Consider the following 19539-nt stretch of genomic DNA (forward strand, 5'->3'; position numbering starts at 1 on the left):
TACAGGGGGACACGAGTTGGACATGAGTGAGGGCCTGTTGGAGGGTGCCCTGCACTGCTGGAGGGTGGGGGTGCAGGAGGACATGAGTGGGGGCCTGCTGGCAGGTGCCCTGCACTGCTAGGGGGTGGGAGTGCAGGGGGACATGAGTTGGACATGTGTGGGGGCCTGGTGGAGGGTGCCCCTGACTGCTGGGGGTGGGGGTGCTGGGAGACATGAGTGGGGGCCTGCTGGCAGGTACCCTGCACTGCTTGGGGGGTGGGGGTGGAGGGGGACATGGGTGGGGGCCTGGTGGAGGGTACCCTGCACTGCTGGGGGTGGGGGTGCTGGGAGACATGAGTGGGGGACTGGTAGAGGGTGCCCCTGCACTGCTGGGGGGTGAGGGTGCAGGGGGACATGAGTGGGGGCCTACTGGCAGGTGCCCTGCACTGCTGCGGGGTGGGGGTGCAGGGGGACATGAGTGGGGGCCTGGTGGAGGGTGCCCTGCACTGCTGGGGGGTGGGGGTGGTGGGAGAAATGCGTGGGGGCCTGGTGGAGGGTGCCCCTGCACTGCTGGGGGGTGGGGGTGCAGGGGGACATGAGTGGGGGCCTGATGGCAGGTGCCCTGCACTGCTGGGGGGTGGTGGTGCAGGGGGACATGAGTGGGGGCCTGCTGGCAGGTGCCCTGCACTGCTGGGGGGTGGGGGTGCAGGGGGACATGAGTGTGGGCCTGGTGGAGGGTACCTTGCACTGCTGGGGTGGGGGTGCTGGGAGACATGAGTGGGGGCCTGGTGGAGGGTGCCCCTGCACTGCTGGGGGGTGGGGGTGGAGGGGGACATGAGTGGGGGCCTGCTGGCAGGTGCCCTGCACTGCTGGGGGGTGGGGGTGCAGGGGGTCATGAGTGGGGGCCTGCTGGCAGGTGCCCTGCACTGCTGGGGGGTGGGGATGCAGGGGGACATGAGTGGGGGCCTGGTAGAGGGTGCCCAGCACTGCTGGGGTATGGGGGTGCTGGGAGACATGAGTGGGGGCCTGGTGGAGGGAGCCCCTGCACTTGTGGGGGGTAGGGGTGCAGGGGGACAAGAGTTGGGGCTTGCTGGCAGGTGCCCTGCACTGCTGGGGGGTGGGGGTGCAGCGGGACATGAGTTGGACATGTGTGGGGGCCTGGCGGAGGGTGCCCCTGGATGCTGGGGGTTGGGGGTGCAGGGAGACATGTGTGGGGGCCTGGTGGAGGGTGCCCCTGACTGCTGGGGGATGGGGTTGCCGGGGCACATGATTTGGGGCCTGCTGGCAGGTGCCCTGCACTGCTGGGGGGTGGGGGTGCAGCGGGACATGAGTTGCACATGAGTGGGGCCTGGTGGAGGGTGGCCCTGGATGCTGGGGGTTGGTGGTGCAGGGGGACATGAGTGGGGGCCTGGTGGAGGGTGCCCCTGGATGCTGGGGGGTGGGGGTGCAGCGGGACATGAGTTGGACATGAGTGGGGGCCTGGTGGAGGGTGCCCTGCACTGCTGGGGGGTGGGGGTGCAGGGGGACATGAGTGGGGGCCTGCTGGCAGGTTCTGTAACGCTCACCTGATTCTCGCAGAGGCGCCGGTCTTGACTGGGCGACTACTGTATCTTCAAAAGTGATGTGTAGCGCCCGGTTGGCTCTTTGGGCTGGACCTCTGTGCACTGTATGCCTGACTCGAAGAGTAAGATGTCTGCAGATAGAAAATATGGGATTAATGAACTGGGGTTATTGGGGTGTCCCTATCTCTTTCCTTTTCTCTTCTCCTGTAGAACCCCAATGGTTAACGCTCTCACCTTAGGTAAGTGAACGCCGAGCTCTCCATCTGCCTCGGGGCAGGGTGCTGTAACCAATTTCTTCACTGGATAGGTAGCGCAGGCATCTTGACTTCAGAGGACTGCTGCCCGTCGTTTACTTCACGAACGGTGAGTTCCGAGTATTTCAAATGTCTTTAAAAGTCTTTTGTAATGCTGTCTCTTATTTTGCAGGGTTCCGGCGATGGCGGTTGACTGGCTGAAGTGAGTTGAGGATGGACCCGTATGCGGAATAGAAGCGCCTGGAAGCGCGTAAGTAAGCGCTTGTTGCTTGCTTCACGATGCGCACTAACTGTCCTTTTATTTTGCAGGTACCAGTTCGGAGCTGCTGAAGGATGCCGGAATGCCCACTGAGTTCGGCGTGGATGGAGTAATGGCACGTGAGTATTTAACGTTACCCAATGTCTTTAAACGCACCTGCTTTTGTCTTACAGATGCGGGATGCAGCGCCGAAGGCCTCCGGAGCGTGCAAAGAGTTGGTAAGCCTTTGTCTTTCAGATGCCGGAATGCAGTGCGATGACCTCCGGAGCGCGTGAAGAGTAGGTAAGCCTTTGTCTTTCAGATGCAGGAATGCTGCGCGAGGCGTTGATGTCAGCCGAGGGACCCGGTAAGAGCTGCGCTGTCACTGAAGACCGTAGTGCTAACCTGTTCTTTCTTGTCTTTATAGATGTTGCTGAAGACTGGATTCAGGATGGTAAGCCTTTTTCCTTTAGGCCCAGGATCAGATGCAGAAGACACGATGAGCGTTCTGCTGCAGAGGATGCAGAATAACGCAAAGCAAGATTCATCCATCGGGTGTGGTTTAAATAGCCTCCTGTAGTGCTTAGGTGTCTCCTTCCACAGCCACGCCTAGGTAAGAAAAGAGTTCCTGCTTTCCAGAAGAGTTCTAGTGTTCTGAACCTAGGGAGTGGCTCCTGCCCCACCCAACAGGAAAAGTAGTCCCAAACAGAAGAGGATCAGGGGCTCAACTGGCAGGTAAGTAAGCAGCATGGTCTGCTGCAGGTAAGTCCACCCAAGCATTATGAGCCCGGCGCTTGCAGCGCTGGGACTGGGCATATTTATGAGCCTGGCGCCACTGGCGCCAGGACAGGGTCCAAAAGGTCCCAATTGGGACTGGCTGGCACTCGGAACCTGGGTTATGGGTCTGCTTCCAAGGGAGTTGGGTAAGTCCTGGCCTTTTGGAAGCAGAGATCATGACAGTACCCCCCCTCAAGGCCCCTGCCAAACCGGGCTTCCCCGGGGGTTTTGGCTTGTCAGGAAATGTTTGATGAAATCTTTTGATTAGACGAGGAGCGTGGACATATTCTGCAGGTTCCCAGGATCTTTCTTGAGGGCCGTAGCCTTTCCAGTCAATTAGGTAAAATAGCTTAGATTTGGAGATCTTGGAGTCCAGGATGCTTTTGACTTCAAACTCGAGTTCTCCATCAACTAGGATAGGTTTTGGGGATTTAGTTAGTCGGGTTTGAGGTTGCACGGGTTTTAAAAGAGAGACGTGGAAGACCGGATGTATCTTCATGTGAGGAGGCAAGTCCAACTTGACCGCTACTGGGTTTACTATGGTAGTGATGGAATAGGGACCAAGGTATCTTGGGTTGAATGTGCGTGGTCCTTTTAGAGGTAGATATTTGGTGGATAACCAGACTTGATCCCCTACTTGATATTGAGGGGCTTCCTTCCGATGTTGATCTGCTCCTTTCTTGTATTGTTCTTTAGCCCTTTGAAGGTGAGAAACGGCTTCCTTAAAAGCTTGGGTGATTGTAGAGTGCAGGTAGTCTACTGCTGGTGTTCCAAGATCTTGGGGTGGATCCAACTCTGAGGTTCGAGGGTGACAGCCGTATAAAAGAAAAAAACGGGGTTTTCCCAGTTCCTGAGTGGACAGAGTTGTTGTAGGCATATTCGGCTATCCAAAGGATATCTTTCCAAGTTTTTTCAGTTTGTTGCAGCATGCAGCGTAAATACTGTTCCAGAGTTTGATTGGTCCTCTCGGTTTGTCCGTCGGTTTGAGGGTGGTGACTGGTCGATAATCTCACATCAATTTGAGCCGACCGACAACAACTTCGCCAAAAATGAGAAATAAATTGACTACCTCGATCCGAAATTAGCACTGAAGGAAAACCGTGCAGTCGGACGATGTTTTCGAGAAATTCTCGGGCCAGAGTTGTTTCTGTTGGCAAGCCTTTGAGTGGAATGAAATGCGCCATCTTGGAGAATAAGTCCACGATTACCAGGATCGTATTGTATCCAGAGGATGGAGGTAGGTCGGTGATGAAGTCCATAGAAAGCGTATGCCAAGAGCGAGGTGGGATGTCAATAGGGCGTAAGAGGCCGGCTGGTCTTTCCTTTTGACTCTTGTTTTGGGCGCATACTGCACAGGACATTATAAAGTCTCTGATATCTTTTTTCCAAGACGGCCACCAGAAGTAGCGCTTGATCTTTTCTGAGGTTTTGGCCATACCGGGATGTCCTTCCAATTAGAGACTCGTGATAACAAGAGATCACCTTTTTCTGTAAATCTGTGCTGGGCAGGTATAATCGTTCTTGGAAATACAATAAGTTGTCCTTTACTGCAAAGTCCTTTCCCTGCAGATGCCAATTCTGTATTTCTGCTGGAGTTATAAGTTGCCTGGTTTTATCCTTAATTTCCTCTATGGATTGTGTGGTTATTACACCCAGAATTCTTTGTTCGGGAATGATAGGTACAGGTTTAGGGTTGGTCAAGTGTTCCTCCACTCCCATCCGAGAAAGGGCATCAGCTTTACCGTTTTTTGTACCAGGTCGATAGGTAACTATGAAGTCAAACTCGGCAAAGAATAGTGCCCAACGGAGTTGTCTAGAGGATTGGGCTTTTGCGGTTTTCAAATATTGCAGGTTTCGGTGATCCGTAATCACAGTAACGGTGTGTCGGGCCCCCAGAAGATAATGCCGCCAAGCCTTAAAGGCAGACTTGATAGCCAGAAGTTCCTTATCAGTAATAGTGTAATTGATCTCAGGAGGCGAGAATTTGCGAGACCAGAATGCCACGGGATGTAACTGATTGGTTACTGGGTCCTTCTGTGATAGAACTGCCCCAATGGCAAAGCTCGAAGCATCAGTTTCAACGATGTAGGGGAGTTCGGGGCGAGGATGTTTTAGAATTGGTGCAGAGATAAATTTTGTCTTCAAATTCTGGAAAGCTTGTTCCGCCTCGGTAGACCATTCAAAATGTTTGTTTTTCTTTAACAAGGCGGTGATGGGCTGGACTATTCGAGAGAATTCGGGGATAAACCTGCGGTAAAAGTTGGCGAAGCCTAACATGCTTTGAACCCCTTTTACGGAGGATGGTGATGGCCATTTGAGAATTGCATCGATCTTCCTTGAATCCATACGCACTCCGCTAGGTGATAATATGAATCCCAAGAATTCAACTTCAGTCACGTTGAAAACACATATTTCCAACTTAGCGAAAAGTCTGTGTTGACACAACCTCTCGAGGACCATTTTCACGTGTTTCCGATGTTCAGATTCCGATGAAGAATAAACGAGGATGTCGTCAATGTAAACGACAACACATACATCTATGAGTTCTCTGAGGACATCGTTCATAAAATATTGAAAGGCGGCCGGGGCATTGCAAAGTCCGAAGGGCATGACCTGATATTCAAATAGCCCATACTTGGTGCGGAAGGCCGTCTTCCATTCATCGCCCTCTTGTACTCGTACCAAGTGGTAGGCTCCTCTAAGATCCAGCTTTGTATATATGCATGCTCTTCTGACTTGGTCCAGGAGTTCAGGGATTAAAGGTAACGGATATCTATTCTTAACGGTGATCTGGTTCAGGGCGCGGTAATCTATACAAGTTCTAAGGTCCCCTTCTTTTTTTGGAACGAAGAACAAAGCTGAAGAAGCAGGGGACTTAGAAGGACGAATAAACCCATTCGCTAGGTATTGATCCAGGTATTGTCGGAGGTGAAGGTTCTCAGGCTCGGTGAGGGCATAAATTCTGCTACACGGAGGAGTAGATCCAGGTATCAGGTCTATCTGGCAGTCATAGGACCTATGAGGAGGTAGAGAATTAGCCTGATCCTTCCGGAAAACATCTTGGAATTCTAGGTATTTGGGAGGTAACTGGGGAGTCTCCGAAGAAATTGCTGCTAGAGCAACACCAGGTGGAGGGTGACAAGTAGAGACACATTCTGGGAACTGAACCGTTCTTGCTCGCCAATCGATCCGAGGATTGTGTTTCTCTAACCAAGGTATCCCTAGAATAATCTGGAACTGAGGGGCCTTGATCACATCGAACACGATCTTCTCATGGTGTCCATCTTGACTTACTAGCGTCACTTCTTGTGTGGTATGCGTTACTGGTCCGGAGGCTATCTCTGTACCATCCACCGTAGTAATGACGTCCTTTACAGCCTTGGGACAAAGAGTTAGATTCATCCTCAAAACCATTTCATGATCCACATAATTACCAATGGCACCGCTGTCGACGTAAGCTTCAATCGCATGTAATCGATCCAGATGATCAGGGCTAATGAGGACCATAGGTATCACGAAATGCGAGGTCACGGAACTGGTTTTAACGCTCGGCAAGAGGACCTCTATTCTTGTCGGGCGAGGTTGTTTCCCTGCTCAGAGTTTGTGACCTTGGTAACTGCAGCTCCTACCGCCTTCTTGGCTGGTTTCCCCGGACAGTCTTGAAGAAAGTGCCCTGAGTTTCCGCAATAGAGGCATAATTGCAACTGTTTTCTCCTTTCCCGCTCCTTTTGTGTTAGTGGTCCTTTCAGGCCCCCTATTTGCATGGGTTCCCCGGAGTCTACTCCTTTGGAAGGAGTTGGTGGTTTGGAAAATACTCGAGCATCAAACTTGGAACGATCGGCCTTCCTGTTCTGCAGTCTGTGATCTATTTGAACGACTAAGTCTATATAGTCCGAACAGTCTTGTGGGGGATTCACTACTTGGGCTAAAACGTCTTTGAGCTCTCCACGTAGACCTCTATAAAACAGCGTAACCCTTTTGTCCTCAGGCCATTGAGTTTCCACTATTAGTCTGTTGAAAGATGCAATATAAGCCAAAAGGTCTTGATTACCCTGTTGCAACGAAAGAAGCTCATTGTCCAAGGCCTGCCCCTGTGAAAGTCTTGCGAACAGTTTTTCCATACTAAGCTGAAAGGCTTGAAAATCATGGAGAACCGGATCATCTTGATTAACTAGAGGGATCGACCAGTCTGCCGCATTGCCACTAAGGTACGAAAGCACAAAAGCTACTTTAGCTTGATCAGTTGGAAAGGCTGCTGGCCGGCATAAAAAATGCAACCGGCACTGATTGATAAATACTGCAAACCTCTTTGGGTCACCAGAAAATCATTTGGGCGGAGCCAGAGGTACATTCCCAGGTAGGTTGATCTGCACTGGATTCATAGGGGATGTTGAAGGAAGATTTGCCCCTGATGCGGGTAACGGGGTCTGTCCGGCTTGTGACTGTAGCAATTGTCTAGCAAGATCGTCTGTTCGCTCCTTGGAAATAATTAGTTCCCTTCTTAGAGCATTCGTTTCCTGACGAGCTGCATGCACTTCTGCCCTTAGTTCCCCAAGTAACCGGGCTAGGTGGTCGGTATCCGAGGTTTCCATAGCGCCTGGGCGAGAGTTTTGCGGTAGGCTTTGCGTTCTGTAACGCTCACCTGATTCTCGCAGAGGCGCCGGTCTTGACTGGGCGACTACCGTATCTTCAAAAGTGATGTGTAGCACCCGGTTGGCTCTTTGGGCTGGACCTCTGTGCACTGTATGCCTGACTCGAAGAGTAAGATTTCTGCAGATAGAAAATATGGGATTAATGAACTGGGTTATTGAATGTCTCTCTCTTCTTCCCTTTCTCTTCTCCTGTAGAACCCCAAAGGTTAACGCTCTCACCTTAGGTAAGTGAACGCCGAGCTCTCCATCTGCCTCTGGGCAGGGTGCTGTAACCAATTTCTTCACTGGATAAGTAGCGCAGGCCTCTTGACTTCAGAGGACTGCTGTCCGTCGTTTACTTCATGAACGGTGAGTTCTGAGTATTTCAAATGTCTTTAAAAGTCTTTTGTAATGCTGTCTCTTATTTTGCAGGGTTCCGGCGATGGCGGTTGACTGGCTGTAGTGAGTTGAGGATGGACCCGTATGCGGAATAGAAGCGCCTGGAAGCGCGTAAGTAAGCGCTTGTTGCTTGCTTCACGATGCGCACTAACTGTCCTTTTATTTTGCAGGTACCAGTTCGGAGCTGCTGAAGGATGCCGGAATGCCCACTGAGTTTGGCGTGGATGGAGTAATGGCACGTGAGTATTTAACGTTACCCAATGTCTTTAAAGGCACCTTCTTTTGTCTTACAGATGCGGGATGCAGCGCCGAAGGCCTCCGGAGCGTGCGAAGAGTTGGTAAGCTTTTGTCTTTCAGATGCCGGAATGCAGTGCGATGACCTCCGGAGCGCGTGAAGAGTAGGTAAGCCTTTGTCTTTCAGATGCAGGAATGCTGCGCGAGGCGTTGATGACAGCCGAGGGACCCGGTAAGAGCTGCGCTGTCACTGAAGACCGTAGTGCTAACCTGTTCTTTCTTGTCTTTATAGATGTTGCTGAAGACTGGATTCAGGATGGTAAGCCTTTTTCCTTTAGGCCCAGGATCAGATGCAGAAGACACGATGAGCGTTCTGCTGCAGAGGATGCAGAATAACGCAAAGCAAGATTCATCCATCGGGTGTGGTTTAAATAGCCTCCTGTAGTGCTTAGGTGTCTCCTTCCACAGCCACGCCTAGGTAAGAAAAGAGTTCCTGCTTTCCAGAAGAGTTCTAGTGTTCTGAACCTAGGGAGTGGCTCCTGCCCCACCCAACAGGAAAAGTAGTCCCAAACAGAAGAGGATCAGGGGCTCAACTGGCAGGTAAGTAAGCAGCATGGTCTGCTGCAGGTAAGTCCACCCAAGCATTATGAGCCCGGCGCTTGCAGCGCTGGGACTGGGCATATTTATGAGCCTGGCGCCACTGGCGCCAGGACAGGGTCCAAAAGGTCCCAATTGGGACTGGCTGGCACTTGGAACCTGGGTTATGGGTCTGCTTCCAAGGGAGTTGGGTAAGTCCTGGCCTTTTGGAAGCAGAGATCATGACAGGTTCTCTGCACTGCTGGGGGGTGGGGGTGCAGGGGGACATGATTTGGACATGTGTTGGGGCCTGGTCGAGGGTGCCCCTGACTGCTGGGGGGTGGGGGTGCTGGGAGACATGAGTGGGGGCCTGCTGGCTGGTGCCCTTCACTGCTGGGGGGTGGGGATGCAGGGGGACATGAGTGGGGGCCTGGTGGAGGGTGCCCCTGATTGCTGGGGGGTTCGGGTGCTGGGTGGACATGTGCGGGGGCCTGGTGGAGGGTACCCCTGACTGCTGGGGGGTGGGGATGCAGGGGGACATGAGTTGGACATGAGTGGGGGCCTGGTGGAGGTTGCCCCTGGATGCTGGGGGGTGGTGGTGCAGGGGGACATGAGTGGGGGCCTGGTGGAGGGTGCCCCTGGATGCTGGGGGGTGGGGGTGCAGGGGGACATGAGTTGGACATGAGTGGGGGCCTGGTGGAGGGTGCCGCTGGATGCTGGGGGGTGGGGGTGCTGGGAGACATGAGTGGGGGCCTGCTGGCAGGTGCCCTGCACTGCCGGGGGGTGGGGGTGCAGGGGGACATGAGTTGGACATGTGTGGGGGCCTGGTGGATGGTGCCCCTGACTGCTGGGGGGTGGGGGTGCTGGGAGACATGAGTGGGGGCCTGCTGGCAGGTGCCCTGCACTGCTGGGGGTGGGGGTGCAGGGGGACATGAGTGGGGGCCTGGTGGAGGATGCCCCTGACTGCTGGGGGGTGGGGGTGTAGGGGGACATGAGTGCGGGCCTGGTGGAGGGTGCCCTGCACTGCTGGGGGGTGGGGGTGCTGGGAGACATGAGTGGGGGCCTGCTGGCAGGTGCCCTGCACTGCTGGGGGGTGGGGGTGCAGGGGGACATGAGTGGGGGCCTGGTGGAGGGTGCCCTACACTGCTGGGGTTGGGGGTGCTGGTAGACATGAGTGGGGGCCTGGTGGAGGGTGCCCCTGCACTGCTGGGGAGTGGGGGTGCAGGGGGACATGAGTTGGGGCCTGGTGGAGGGTGCCCTGCACTGCTGGGAGGTGGGGGTGCTGGGAGACATGAGTTGGGGCCTGGTGGAGGGTGCCCCTGCACTGCAGGGGATGGGGGTGCAGGGGGACATGAGTGGGGGCCTGCTGTCAGGTGCCCTGCACTGCTGGGGGTGGTGGTGCAGGGGGACATGAGTGGGGGCCTGCTGGCAGGTGCCCTGCACTGCTGGGGGGTGGGGGTGCAGGGGGACATGAGTGGGGGCCTGGTGGAAGGTGCCCTGCACTGCTGGGGGTGGGGGTGCTGGTAGACATGAGTGGGGGCCTGGTGGAGGGTGCCCCTGCACTGTTGGGGGGTGGGGGTGCAGGGGGACATGAGTGGAGGCCTGCTGGCAGGTGCCCTGCACTGCTGGGGGGTGGGGGTGCAGGGGGACATGAGTGGGGGCCTGCTGGCAGGTACCCTGCACTGCTGGGGGTGGGGGTGCAGGGGGACATGAGTGGGGGCCTGATGGAGAGTGCCCTGCACTGCTAGGGGGTGGAGGTGCTGGGAGACATGAGTGGGGGCCTGGTGGAGGGTGCCCCTGCACTGCTGGGGGGTGGGGGTGCAGGGGGACATGAGTGGGGGCCTGCTGGCAGGTGCCCTGCACTGCTGGGGGTGGTGGTGCAGGGGGACATGAGTGGGGGCCTGCTGGCAGGTGCCCTGCACTGCTGGGGGGTGGGGGTGCAGGGGGACATGAGTGGGGGCCTGGTGGAGGGTGCCTTGCACTGCTGGGGGGTGGAGGTGCAGGGGGACATGAGTGGGGGCCTGCTGGCAGGTGCCCTGCACTGCTGGGGGGTGCGGGTGCAGGGGGACATGAGTGGGGGCCTGCTGGCAGGTGCCCTGCACTGCTGGGGGGTGGGGGTGCAGGGGGACATGAGTGGGGGCCTGGTAGAGGGTGCCCAGCACTGCTGAGGTGTGGGGGTGCTGGGAGACATGAGTGGGGGCCTGGTGGAGGGAGCCCCAGCACTGCTGGCGGGTAGGGGTGCAGGGGGACATGAGTTGGGGCCTGCTGGCAGGTGCCCTGCACTGCTGGGGGTGGGGGTGCAGCGGGACATGAGTTGGACATGTGTGGGGGCCTGGTGGAGGGTGCCCCTGACTGCTGGGGGGTGGGGATGCCGGGGGACATGAGTTGGGGCCAGCTGGCAGCTGCCCTGCACTGCTGGGGTGTGGGGTGCAGCGGGACATGAGTTGGACATTAGTGGGGCCTGGTCGAGGGTGGCCCTGGATGCTGGGGGTTGGTGGTGAAGGGGGACATGAGTGGGGGCCTGGTGGAGGGTGCCCCTGGATGCTGGGGGGTGGGGGTGCAGGGGGACATGAGTTGGACATGAGTGGGGGCCTGGTGGGGGGTGCCCTGCACTGCTGGGGGGTGGGGGTGCAGGGGGACATGAGTGGGGGCCTGCTGGCAGGATCTCTGCACTGCTGAGGGGTGCGGGTGCGGGGGGACATGATTTGGACATGTGTGGGGCCTGGTGGAGGGTGCCCCTGACTGCTGGGGGGTGGGGGTGCTGGGAGACATGAGTGGGGGCCTGCTGGCTCGTACCCTGCACTGCTGGGGGGTGGGGGTGCAGGGGGACATGAGTGGGGGCCTGGTGGAGGGTGCCCCTGATTGTTGGGCGGTTCGGGTGCTGGGAGACATGTGCGGGGGCCTGGTGGAGGGTGCCCCTGACTGCTGGGGGGTGGGGATGCAGGGGGACATGAGTTGGACATGAGTGGGGGCTTGGTGGAGGTTGACCCTGGATGCTGGAGTGTGGTGGTGCAGTGGGACATGAGTGGGGGCCTGGTGGAGGGTGTCCATGGATGCTGGGGGGTGGGGGTGCAGGGGGACATGAGTTGGACATGAGTGGGGGCCTGGTGGAGGGTGCCCATGGATGCTGGGGGGTGGGGGGGCTGGGAGACATGAGTGGGGGCCTGTTGGCAGGTGCCCTGCACTGCTGGGGGGTGGGGGTGCAGGGGGACATGAGTTGGACATGCGTGGGGGCCTGGTGGAGGGTGCCCCTGAATGCTGGGGGGTGGGGGTGCTGGGAGACATGAGTGGGGGCCTGCTGGCAGGTGCCCTGTACTGCTTGGGGTGGGGGTGCAGGGGGACATGAGTGGGGGCCTGGTGGAGGGTGCCCCTGACTGCTGGGGGGTGGGGGTGCAGGGGGACATGAGTGGGGGCCTGGTGGAGGGTGCCCTGCACTGCTGGGGGGTGGGGGTGCTGGGAGACATGAGTGGGGGCCTGGTGGAGGGTGCCCCTGCACTGCTGGGGGTGGGGGTGCAGGGGGACATAAGTGAGGGCCTGCTGGCAGGTGCCCTGCACTGCTGGGGGTGGTGGTGCAGGGGGACATGAGTGGAGGCCTGCTGGCAGGTACCCTGCACTGCTGGGGGGTGGGGGTGCAGGGGGACATGAGTGGGGGCCTGGTGGAGGGTGCCCTGCACTGCTGGGGGGTGGGGGTGCAGGGGGACATGAGTGGGGGCCTGGTGGAGGGTGCGCCTGCACTGCTGGGGGGTGGGGGTGCAGGGGGACATGAGTGGGGGCCTGCTGGCAGGTACCCTGCACTGCTGGGGTGTGGGGGTGCAGGGGGACATGAGTGGGGGCCTGGTGGAGGGTGCCCTTCACTGCTGGGGGGTGGGGGTGCTGGGAGACATGAGTGGGGGCCTGGTGGAGGGTGCCCCTGCACTGCTGGGGGGTGGGGGTGCAGGGGGACATGAGTGGGGGCCTGCTGGCAGGTGCCCTGCACTGCTGGGGGTGGTGGTGCAGGGGGACATGAGTGGGGGCCTGGTGGAGGGTGCCTTGCTCTGCTGGGGGTGGGGGTGCTGGGAGACATGAGTGGGGGCCTGGCGGAGGGTGCCCCTGCACTGCTGGGGGGTGGGGGTGCAGGGGGGCATGAGTGGGGGCCTGCTGGCAGGTGCCCTGCACTGCTGGGGGGTGGGGGTTCAGGGGGGCATGAGTGGGGGCCTGCTGGCAGGTGCCCTGCACTGCTGGGGGGTGGGGGTGCAGGGGGACATGAGTGGGGGCCTGCTGGCAGGTGCCCCTGCACTGCTGGGCGGTGGGGGTGCAGGGGGACATGAGTGGGGGCCTGGTTGAGGGTGCCCAGCACTGCTGGGGTGTGGGGGTGCTGGGAGACATGAGTGCCTGGTGGAGGGTTCCCCTGCACTGCTGGGAGGTAGGGGTGCAGGGGGACATTAGTTGGGGCCTGCTGGCAGGTGCCCTGCACTGCTGGGGGGTGGGGATGCAGGGGGACAGGAGTTGGACATGAGTGGGGCCTGGTGGAGGGTGGCCCTGGAATGCTGGGGGTTGGTGGTGCAGGGGGACATGAGTGGGGGCCTGGTGGAGGGTGCCCATGGACGCTGGGGGTGGGGGGTGCAGGGGACATGAGTTGCACATGAGTGGGGGCCTGGTGGAGGGTGCCTGCACTGCTGGGGGGTGGGGGTGCTGGGAGACATGAGTGGGGGCCTGCTGGCTGGTGCCCTGCACTGCTGGGGGGGGGGGTGCAGGGGGACATGAGTGGGGGCCTGGTGGAGGATGCCCCTGACTGCTGGGGGGTGGGGGTGTAGGGGGGGACATGAGTGCGGGCCTGGTGGAGGGTGCCCTGCACTGCTGGGGGGTGGGGGTGCTGGAGACATGAGTGGGGGCCTGCTGGCAGGTGCCCTGCACTGCTGGGGGGTGGGGGTGCAGGGGGACATGAGTGGGGGCCTGGTGGAGGGTTGCCCTACACTGCTGGGGTTGGGGGTGCTGGTAGACATGAGTGGGGGCCTGGTGGAGGGTGCCCCTGACTGCTGGGGGGTGGGGGTGTAGGGGGACATGAGTGGGGGCCTGGTGGAGGATGCCCCTGACTGCTGGGGGGTGGGGGTGTAGGGGGGACATGAGTGCGGGCCTGGTGGGAGGGTGCCCTGCACTGCTGGGGGTGGGGGTGCTGGGAGACATGAGTGGGGGCCTGCTGGCAGGTGCCCTGCACTGCTGGGGGGTGGGGGTGCAGGGGGACATGAGTGGGGGCCTGTGGAGGGTGCCCTACACTGCTGGGGTTGGGGGTGCTGGTAGACATGAGTGGGGGCCTGGTGGAGGGTGCCCCTGCACTGCTGGGGAGTGGGGGTGCAGGGGGACATGAGTTGGGGCCTGGTGGAGGGTGCCCTGCACTGCTGGGAGGTGGGGGTGCTGGGAGACATGAGTGGGGCCTGGTGGAGGGTGCCCCTGCACTGCAGGGGATGGGGGTGCAGGGGGACATGAGTGGGGGCCTGCTGTCAGGTTGCCCTGCACTGCTGGGGGTGGTGGTGCAGGGGGACATGAGTGGGGGCCTGCTGGCAGGTGCCCTGCACTGCTGGGGGGTGGGGGTGCAGGGGACATGAGTGGGGGCCTGGTGGAAGGTGCCCTGCACTGCTGGGGGTGGGGGTGCTGGTAGACATGAGTGGGGGCCTGGTGGAGGGTGCCCCCTGCACTGTTGGGGGGTGGGGGTGCAGGGGGACATGAGTGGAGGCCTGCTGGCAGGTGCCCTGCACCTGCTGGGGGGTGGGGGTGCAGGGGGACATGAGTGGGGGCCTGCTGGCAGGTACCCTGCACTGCTGGGGGTGGGGGTGCAGGGGGACATGAGTGGGGGCCTGATGGAGAGTGCCCTGCACTGCTTAGGGGGTGGAGGTGCTGGGAGACATGAGTGGGGGCCTGGTGGGAGGGTGCCCCTGCACTGCTGGGGGGTGGGGGTGCAGGGGGACATGAGTGGGGGCCTGCTGGCAGGTGCCCTGCACTGCTGGGGGTGGTGGTGCAGGGGGACATGAGTGGGGGCCTGCTGGCAGGTGCCCTGCACTGCTGGGGGGTGGGGGTGCAGGGGGACATGAGTGGGGGCCTGGTGGAGGGTGCCTTGCACTGCTGGGGGGTGGAGGTGCAGGGGGACATGAGTGGGGGCCTGCTGGCAGGTGCCCTGCACTGCTGGGGGTGCGGGTGCAGGGGACATGAGTGGGGGCCTGCTGGCAGGTGCCCTGCACTGGCTGGGGGTGGGGGTGCAGGGGGACATGAGTGGGGGCCTGGTAGAGGGTGCCCAGCACTGCTGAGGTGTGGGGGTGCTGGGAGACATGAGTGGGGCCTGGTGGAGGGAGCCCCAGCACTGCTGGCGGGTAGGGGTGCAGGGGGACATGAGTTGGGGCCTGCTGGCAGGTGCCCTGCACTGCTGGGGGTGGGGGTGCAGCGGGACATGAGTTGGACATGTGTGGGGGCCTGGTGGAGGGTGCCCCTGACTGCTGGGGGGTGGGGATGCCGGGGGACATGAGTTGGGGCCAGCTGGCAGCTGCCCTGCACTGCTGGGGTGTGGGGTGCAGCGGGACATGAGTTGGACATTAGTGGGGCCTGGTCGAGGGTGGCCCTGGATGCTGGGGGTTGGTGGTGAAGGGGGACATGAGTGGGGGCCTGGTGGAGGGTGCCCTGGATGCTGGGGGGGTGGGGGTGCAGGGGGACATGAGTTGGACATGAGTGGGGGCCTGGTGGGGGGTGCCCTGCACTGCTGGGGGGTGGGGGTGCAGGGGGACATGAGTGGGGGCCTGCTGGCAGGATCTCTGCACTGCTGAGGGGTGCGGGTGCGGGGGGACATGATTTGGACATGTGTGGGGGCCTGGTGGAGGGTGCCCTGACTGCTGGGGGGTGGGGTGCTGGGAGACATGAGTGGGGGCCTGCTGGCTCGTACCCTGCACTGCTGGGGGGTGGGGGTGCAGGGGGACATGAGTGGGGGCCTGGTGGAGGGTGCCCCTGATTGTTGGGCGGTTCGGGTGCTGGGAGACATGTGCGGGGGCCTGGTGGAGGGTGCCCCTGACTGCTGGGGGGTGGGGATGCAGGGGGACATGAGTTGGACATGAGTGGGGGCTTGGTGGAGGTTGACCCTGGATGCTGGAGTGTGGTGGTGCAGTGGGACATGAGTGGGGGCCTGGTGGAGGGTGTCCATGGATGCTGGGGGGTGGGGGTGCAGGGGGACATGAGTTGGACATGAGTGGGGGCCTGGTGGAGGGTGCCCATGGATGCTGGGGGGTGGGGGGGCTGGGAGACATGAGTGGGGGCCTGTTGGCAGGTGCCCTGCACTGCTGGGGGGTGGGGGTGCAGGGGGACATGAGTTGGACATGCGTGGGGGCCTGGTGGAGGGTGCCCCTGAATGCTGGGGGGTGGGGGTGCTGGGAGACATGAGTGGGGGCCTGCTGGCAGGTGCCCTGTACTGCTTGGGGTGGGGGGTGCAGGGGACATGAGTGGGGGCCTGGTGGAGGGTGCCCCTGACTGCTGGGGGTGGGGGTGCAGGGGGACATGAGTGGGGGCCTGGTGGAGGGTGCCCTGCACTGCTGGGGGGTGGGGGTGGCTGGGAGACATGAGTGGGGGCCTGGTGGAGGGTGCCCCTGCACTGCTGGGGGTGGGGGTGCAGGGGGACATAAGTGAGGGCCTGCTGGCAGGTGCCCTGCACTGCTGGGGGTGGTGGTGCAGGGGGACATGAGTGGAGGCCTGCTGGCAGGTACCCTGCACTGCTGGGGGGTGGGGGTGCAGGGGGACATGAGTGGGGGCCTGGTGGAGGGTGCCCTGCACTGCTGGGGGGTGGGGGTGCAGGGGGACATGAGTGGGGGCCTGGTGGAGGGTGCGCCTGCACTGCTGGGGGGTGGGGGTGCAGGGGGACATGAGTTGGGGCCTGCTGGCAGGTACCCTGCACTGCTGGGGTGTGGGGGTGCAGGGGGACATGAGTGGGGGCCTGGTGGAGGGTGCCCTTCACTGCTGGGGGGTGGGGGTGCTGGGAGACATGAGTGGGGGCCTGGTGGAGGGTGCCCCTGCACTGCTGGGGGGTGGGGGTGCAGGGGGACATGAGTGGGGGCCTGCTGGCAGGTGCCCTGCACTGCTGGGGGTGGTGGGGCAGGGGACATGAGTGGGGGCCTGGTGGAGGGTGCCTTGCTCTGCTGGGGGTGGGGGTGCTGGGAGACATGAGTGGGGGCCTGGCGGAGGGTGCCCCTGCACTGCTGGGGGGTGGGGGTGCAGGGGGGCATGAGTGGGGGCCTGCTGGCAGGTGCCCTGCACTGCTGGGGGGTGGGGGTTCAGGGGGGCATGAGTGGGGGCCTGCTGGCAGGTGCCCTGCACTGCTGGGGGGTGGGGGTGCAGGGGGACATGAGTGGGGGCCTGCTGGCAGGTGCCCTGCACTGCTGGGCGGTGGGGGTGCAGGGGGACATGAGTGGGGGCCTGGTTGAGGGTGCCCAGCACTGCTGGGGTGTGGGGGTGCTGGGAGACATGAGTGCCTGGTGGAGGGTTCCCCTGCACTGCTGGGAGGTAGGGGTGCAGGGGGACATTAGTTGGGGCCTGCTGGCAGGTGCCCTGCACTGCTGGGGGGTGGGGATGCAGGGGGACAGGAGTTGGACATGAGTGGGGCCTGGTGGAGGGTGGCCCTGGATGCTGGGGGTTGGTGGTGCAGGGGGACATGAGTGGGGGCCTGGTGGAGGGTGCCCATGGACGCTGGGGGTGGGGGTGCAGGGGGACATGAGTTGCACATGAGTGGGGCCTGGTGGAGGGTGCCCTGCACTGCTGGGGGGTGGGGGTGCTGGGAGACATGAGTGGGGGCCTGCTGGCTGGTGCCCTGCACTGCTGGGGGGGGGGGGTGCAGGGGGACATGAGTGGGGGCCTGGTGGAGGGTGCCCCTGATTGCTGGGGGTTGGGGGTGCTGGGAGACATGTGCGGGGGCCTGGTGGAGGGTGCCCCTGACTGCTGGGGGTGGGGATGCAGGGGGACATGAGTTGGACATGAGTGGGGGCCTGCTGGAGTTGCCCCTGGATGCTGGGGGGTTGTGGTGCAGGGGGACATGAGTGGGGGCCTGGTGGAGGGTGCCCCTGGATGCTGGGGGGTGGGGGTGCAGGGGGACATGAGTTGGACATGAGTGGGGGCCTGGTGGAGGGTGCCCCTGGATGCTGGGGGGTGGGGGTGCTGGGAGACATGAGTGGGTGCCTGCTGGCAGGTGCCTGCACTGCTGGGGGGTAGGGGTGCAGGGGACATGAGTTGGATATGTGTGGGGGCCTGGTGGAGGGTGCCCCTGACTGCTGGGGGTGGGGGTGCTGGGAGACATGAGTGGGGGCCTGCTGGCAGGTACCCTGCACTGCTGGGGGTGGGGGTGCACGGGGACATGGGTGGGGGCCTGGTGGAGGGTACCCCTGACTGCTGGGGGGGTGGGGTGCAGGGGGACATGAGTGGGGGCCTGCTGGCAGGTGCCCTGCACTGCTGGGGGGTGGGAGTACAGGGGGACATGAGTTGGACATGTGTGTGAGCCTGATGGAGGGTGCCCCTGACTGCCTGGGGCGTGGGGGGTGCTGGGAGACATGAGTGGGGCCTGCTGGCAGGTGCCCTGCACTGCTGGGGGGTGGGGGTGCAGGGGGACATGAGTGGGGGCCTGGTGGAGGGTGCCCTGCACTGCTGGGGGGTGGGGGTGCTGGGAGACATGAGTGGGGGCCTGGTGGAGGGTGCCCCTGCACTGCTGGGGGGTGGGGGTGCAGGGGACATGAGTGGGGCCTGCTGGCAGGTGCCCTGCACTGCTGGGGGGTGGGGGTGTAGGGGGACATGAGTGGGGGCCTGGTGGAGGGTGCCCTGCACGGCTGGGGGGTGGGGGTGCTGGGAGACATGAGTGCGGGCCTGGAATAGGGTGCCCTGCACTGCTGGGGGTGGGGGTGCAGGGGGACATGAGTGGGGGCCTTCTGGCAGGTGCCCTGCACTGCTGGGGGGTGGGGGCGCAGGGGGACATGAATGGGGGCCTGGTGGAGGGTGCCCTGCACTGCTGGGGGGGTGGTGGTGCTGGGAGACATGAGTGGGGGCCCTTTGGAGGTTGCCCCTGCACTGCTGGGGGGTGGGGGTGCAGGGGGAAATGAGTGGGAGCCTGGTGGAGGGTGCCCCTGGATGCTGGGGGCGGGGGTGCAGGGAGACATGTGTGGGGGCCTAGTGGAGGGTGCCCCTGACTGCTAGGGGGTGGGGATGCATGGGGACATGTGTTGGACATGAGTGGGGGCCTGGTGGAAGGTGGCCCTGGATGCTGGGGGTTGGTGGTGAGGGGGACATGAGTGGGGGCCTGGTGGAGGGTGCCCCTGGATGCTGGGGGTGGGGGTGCAGGGGGACATGAGTTGGACATGAGTGGGTGCCTGGTGGAGGGTGCCCTGCACTGCTGGGGGGTGGGGGTGAAGGGGGACATGAGTGGGGGCCTACTGGCAGGTGCCCTGCACTGCTGGGTGCTGGGGGTGCAGGGGAATATGAGTTGGACATGAGTGGGGGCCTGGTGGAGGGTGTCCTGCACTGCTGGGGGGAGGTGGTGCAGGGGGACATGAGTTGAACATGTGTGGGGGCCTGGTGGAGGATGCCCCTGACTGCTGGGGTGTGGGGTGCTGGGAGACATGAGTGGGGGCCTGCTGGCTGGTGCCCTGCACTGCTGGGGGGTGGGGGTGCAGGGGGACATGTGTTGGACATGTGCGGGGGCCTGGTAGAGGGTGCCCCTGACTGCTGGGGTGTGGGGGTGCTGGGAGGCATGAGTGGGGGCCTGCTGGCTGGTGCCCTGCACTGCTGGGGGGTGGGGATGTAGGGGGACATGATTTGGACATGAGTGGGGCCTGGTGGAGGTTGCCCCTGGATGCTGGGGGGTGGTGGTGCAGGGGGACATGTGTGGGGGCCTGGTGGAGGGT

Source organism: Ambystoma mexicanum, chromosome 7q (genome assembly GCF_040938575.1).
Source record: "Ambystoma mexicanum isolate Mex_15411 chromosome 7q, UKY_AmexF1_1, whole genome shotgun sequence".
Classification (NCBI taxonomy): domain Eukaryota; kingdom Metazoa; phylum Chordata; class Amphibia; order Caudata; family Ambystomatidae; genus Ambystoma; species Ambystoma mexicanum.